Genomic DNA, 5557 nt, shown 5'->3' on the forward strand with positions numbered 1-5557 from the left:
TCCATACTGTGGAATATTACTCAGCAAGAAAAAGGAACAGACTGTGCATGTGTGCAACAACCTGGATAAATCTCAAAATAGTTATGCTAAATGAAAGAAGCTAGACAAATAAAGTACATGCTCTCTGATCCCATTTATATATAATTATATATACATGCATATATATTTATATTTATATACATTCCAGAAAACACAAACCTGTCTGAAGTGTCAGTGTAGTTGGTGCTGATGCAAACTGTCATCCTGATTGCAGTGATGTGTACATATGTCAAACTGAACAAATAGCACACTTTAAATATGTGCAATTTTGTGTATTTCAATTATGTCTGTGAAATTGGGGGAGGGATCTTCTCTTGGAAGAACGTAAAGTCACATCAGACGTGGCTGGCACTAGCATTGAAAATTCTAGGATTGTTGAGACAAGAGACTAGTAAAGCGATGCCTGGAAAGCCTGAGGGCTGCCCCCGGTGTTGAAGTTCCCCAGGGAGAAAAGGCAAGGGTTCTGGAGAAGGGGTCACTTCTTGCGTGGAAGATCTTGCGGCACAATCTGCTGTATGGTCGCCAAATGCAGGCAGAGAAAGTCAAGTGTCAATGCCCATGGGGATCCTGTTCCAGAAGGAACCAACTGGAATTTGCTTTCTGGACTTTGTCTGAAAGTTTCACATTAGTAGCCACCAGACAAGAGTTTTCCCTGCCAAGTTTGTGATTGGGGTGGGTTATAAGTGGACAGGAGTTGGCCAAACCAAATGTTAGAGTCTGACACACGCTGTGGCAGAGCCACTTGACCTTCCCCACATGACACAGCCAGTGTGGCTTCCCTGTGACCCTTCAGCTGAGCATTTGCACTGGCCATTGCCCGGTTCTGAGCACCACGTCACTGCCTCCTGCTCCTCTGTATCTGAGGAGTGGTTTCAAGACTTAGAACCGTAATGTGATCGTTGTTACCACTGCTGATTAATAACATGGGCCAGCATTTGTTTAATACCTGACCGTGGGTACGATTGTAAAATTAGACTCCAAACTATTCAATGTCCTATAGGCATTAAAATCATACCTTTTGGGGTGGTTCTTTCTTTTGGACAGAAATCACGTGCAATATCGATCTTCTACTGGGTAAGGAGGTATCAGCTAATTTAAAAAGTATTTCTCGGGGCGCCTGGGTGGCGCAGTCGGTTAAGCGTCCGACTTCAGCCAGGTCACGATCTCGCGGTCCGTGAGTTCGAGCCCCGCGACGATCTCGCGGTCCGTGAGTTCGAGCCCCGCGTCAGGCTCTGGGCTGATGGCTCGGAGCCTGGAGCCTGTTTCCGATTCTGTGTCTCCCTCTCTCTCTGACCCTTCCCCGTTCATGCTCTGTCTCTCTCTGTCCCAAAAATAAATAAAAAACGTTGAAAAAAAAATTTAAAAAAAAATAAAAAATAAAAAGTATTTCTCGTTGGTGAGTTAGTAGAGACATTACTGACGATGCACTTTACATGTATTCATTCTATCTTCAAAACAACCTATGGGATAGGAAGTAGTATTACTCTCATTTTACACAGAAGGAAACTGAGACACTGAGAGATAGAGGAATAATTACCCAAACTCAGGGAATAAGACAAAAAAAAAAAATGATGACTTCGTCTATCAACAACATACAAAGAGCTTTTAGTGACAAGCCTCCTAATGGCCATATAATTATCTGTGGGTGAGGTGGGGTGTAATTTTATTTGACCTACTATGTAGTATTTACTGTGTTACCTAAAATGGGGGTGTAGAGGGCACCAAGGTGGCTCAGTCAGTTGAACATCTGACTTCGGCTCTGGTGATGATCTTGAGGTTTGTGGGTTCAAGCCCCACATCGGGCTTACTGCTGTCAGCGCAGAACCCACTTCGGATTCTCTGTCTCTCTCTCTCTCTCCCTCTCTCTCAAAAATAAATAAACCTCAAAAAAAATCCCTTTGAAGTTGTAAATGGAATCAATATGTCAGCTCCCACACTAAAAAGTAGAAGAGATGGGGTGAGGACAACAGCCACGGGTTTTCCAGCAGTAAGAGAAAGGGCCAGAGATGGGTCCCAGTAACTTGTGAATCAAGTCCCCATTCCAACTAACTCATTAAAATATTCATCACTAACATGAAAGTACTTGACCTTGCAAAATGATAACAGTGCCAGACCCCAATTAGATGCAATGGCAATTAGTATTTTTAAAATGGTGTATCCGGAAGACAGGTGCTGCTGATGTAAGTGGGTTGTTAACCCATCTGCTGAAGTAAGTGCCACTTTCCTCGTCATCTGGGATGCTAGCACAGTGTTAGGCCAATGGGGAAACATCATTGGTGAAAGCAAAAATATTAGAACCAACCTAAAAGTGTAGGTGAAGTTAAATAAATTATTTGTGGAATTCTCTGTACCCAGTTTTCAAAATGAGGGGTTCATTGCCACGCTCTGGGAAGGTGTCCATGGTTCTCATCGCCCACACAGCAGCAGCCCTAAGAAAATAATTATTTTTTTTAATTTTTTAACGTTTATTTATTTTTGAGACAGAGAGAGACAGAGCATGAACGGGGGAGGGGCAGAGAGAGAGGGAGACACAGAATCGGAAGCAGGCTCCAGGCTCCAAGCCATCAGCCTAGAGCCGGACGTGGGGCTCGAACTCACGGACTGCAAGATAGTGACCTGAGTCGAAGTCGGACGCTTAACCGACTGAGCCACCCAGGCGCCCCAGAAAATAATTATTAAATGACTAAGTGGGTACATTGTTAAGTGAACAAAAGTAAACAATACATACAACAGAATTCCATTTATTGTTTCAAAAGGGGCTACATGTGTTCAAAGATATTTATTTTTTTCCTATCTGCATAAACACAGAAAATATCTGGAAGAATATGGTACCCAACTGCTACAGTGGCTACTTCTGAAAAGAGATTGGAAAGACGGGGGATTTTCCAGTTCAGAAAAGTGAAATCAGGAGCTGGAAGGTAAGTGCTCTAGAAGGTATGTGAAATGACAAAAGTGAGATAGAAAACTTCACATACAAACACAGTTTCCTAAGACATCTGCCATGTATGTTCATTTCGAAAAAATAAAAATATACAAAAATTTAAAAGCAGTCATCTTTAGATGGTGGGTCACGACTGACTGTTGTTTTCTTTGATGCTTTTTCTGTACTTTCCAAAATGCCTACAAGAAGGTTTATTATTTCCACCAATAAACATGTATGCTTTTTAAAGGAAAAGAAAGTGGGGCACCTGACTGGCTCAGATGGGAGAGCATGTGACTCTTGATCTTGGGGTTGTGAGTTCAAGCCCCATGATGGGTGTAGAGATAGATTACTTTAAAAAGAAAAGAAAAGTAAAGAAGCATACCCACACTGAGTTTTGTTCGTGTGAAGGCATGCATGCTCCTTAGCCCTGTAACCCGGGGGAAATTTACTGGGTTCCCTGACCGCAGAGCAAGGAAATTTCTCCCCGTGGCAGGTGAGGGAGGTCTTACCCAGCCACTCACAGACTGTGACTGAGGCTCACAGGTGCCCGGATTGAAATGGGACAAACCTGTATAATCGAGCTTCCCAGACGTGCTCACTCCACACCGAGTCATCCATCCACTGGGCGCACAGGCTGGCAGTTCTTGTTCATTCACTGTGAATGTCATCACCTGTCCCCAGGCACAGTGACTTCTGGCTCATCACACTGCTCCCAATAGATTTAGGGATTAATCACCTTTGAAACGAAATCAGGCAAGTTTGAGATAAATAGGCAAACATCACAGAAATTGAGTTCTCTGTGTATGTGTTTCCGAAGGCATGGTGCATATCCCAGAAGACGGTGTATAGGCTAGAAAGCAAGTTCAAGCATCATGACTGATGTCTCCTGACAGCCAGGGAGCCTCTCCAGACAGTAAGTTAAGAGAGCTGTACTTACCAATTTTGTCCTTCACAAGTGAGGAAAACAGAGATATTGTCATAAAAGCTTGGAACGAAAACCAACAGGGTGTAGACCCGGAGCACCCTAATTTGGGTAGATGGGGTCATCCCTCATTGCACTGAGGTCAGGGAATCACTTCCACACAGCTCATCTAGAAATCTTGGGGTAACATGTGTCTATTCCAGTTTAAGTATTGAATTACTAGTGCTGGGACCTCCTTCTCCTATTGACCCAGAACAATTTATGAAAGGGGGAGGGAATCTTATATTACACGCACGTGTACAAAAATAAATTAGGTAAAATACTCATCCCCTTGTGGCTGGTGGAAACTCCCCAAAAGCCATGTTTCAAAATATATCAAGTATGTTATCTTATTTTCTTGTTATTTAAATTTTTTTTAATGTTTTATTTATTTTTGAGAGAGAGCACAGCTGGAGTGGGACAGAAGGGTTGGGGGGCAGGGGGACAGAAGATCTGAAGCGGGCTCTGTGCTGAAGGCACCAAACCTGATGTGGGGCTCGAACTCATGAACTGCAAGATCATGACCTGAGCCCAAGTAAGATGCTCAACTGACTGAGTTGCCCAAGTGCCTCTCTCATTATTTTTAAAAAATCTACAATGAATATAGATTATTAATATAATCAGGGGGAAGTTACATACAAAATAACTTGGGATGGGCCCAGAACACTTCATTTTTAAAACTCCTAGGTGATTCCAATTTATACTAGATTTTGAGAACCACTCCTCTAAACCTATTCTTTAAAGTTCCTCAAAGAATATAATATAATATAATATAATATAATATAATATAATATAATATAATGTAATGTAATGTAATGTAATGTAATACAATACAATACAATACAATACAATACAATACAAGAAAATGTAGCAACACTTGAAGGTTAAGAAAGGATACTGCCCCATGCAAGAAATATTCAGGAATATCTCTGAGATATAGTGAAAGTAGACCAAAATACAAGGGGGGCTGAGGCACAATCCATCACAAATGAGGAAGAGCGCATCCGGGGAGAAAACTTGGGAACCTGCTGCTAGACAGAACCCTGGTGATGTCCCTGGGCTGTGGTTGGGAGCGGGAGAGGACTGCCTGCCAGCTGCAGGGTGCTTCAGATGCAGGATATTTTGGGCCATGTCCTCATCATTTTAAGAAATTCCCTTCTATTCCTAGTTAGAGTCTGTTTAGTTTTCCTTTCAGGAATGAGTTGATTTTTTATAAAAAAAATTTTGAAATCTAGTGAAATGCACATATGTTTTTCTTCTTTAATGTGCCAATCAAGTGACTGACATTAAAATTTTCCTAAAGTTGAATCATGTTTGCATAGCTAGTATAAATCTTATTTTTAATATGCTGCTGGATTTAATTTGACTTTTTTGGGGGTGGTTTTCATCTTTATTTTTTTTAACTTATTTTTTAAATTTACATCCAAGTTAGTTAGCATATGGTGCAACAATGATTTCAGGAGTAGATTCCTTAATGCCCCTTACCCATTTAGCCCATCCCCCTCCCACAACCCCTCCATTAACCCTCTGTTTGTTCTCCATATTTAAGAGTCTCTTATGTTTTGTCCCCCTCCCTGTTTTTATATTATTTTTGCATCCCTTCCCTGATGTTTGTCTGTTTTGTATCTTGAAGT

This window comes from Panthera uncia, chromosome C2 (genome assembly GCF_023721935.1).
Source record: "Panthera uncia isolate 11264 chromosome C2, Puncia_PCG_1.0, whole genome shotgun sequence".
In the NCBI taxonomy this organism is placed as follows: Eukaryota; Metazoa; Chordata; class Mammalia; order Carnivora; family Felidae; genus Panthera; species Panthera uncia.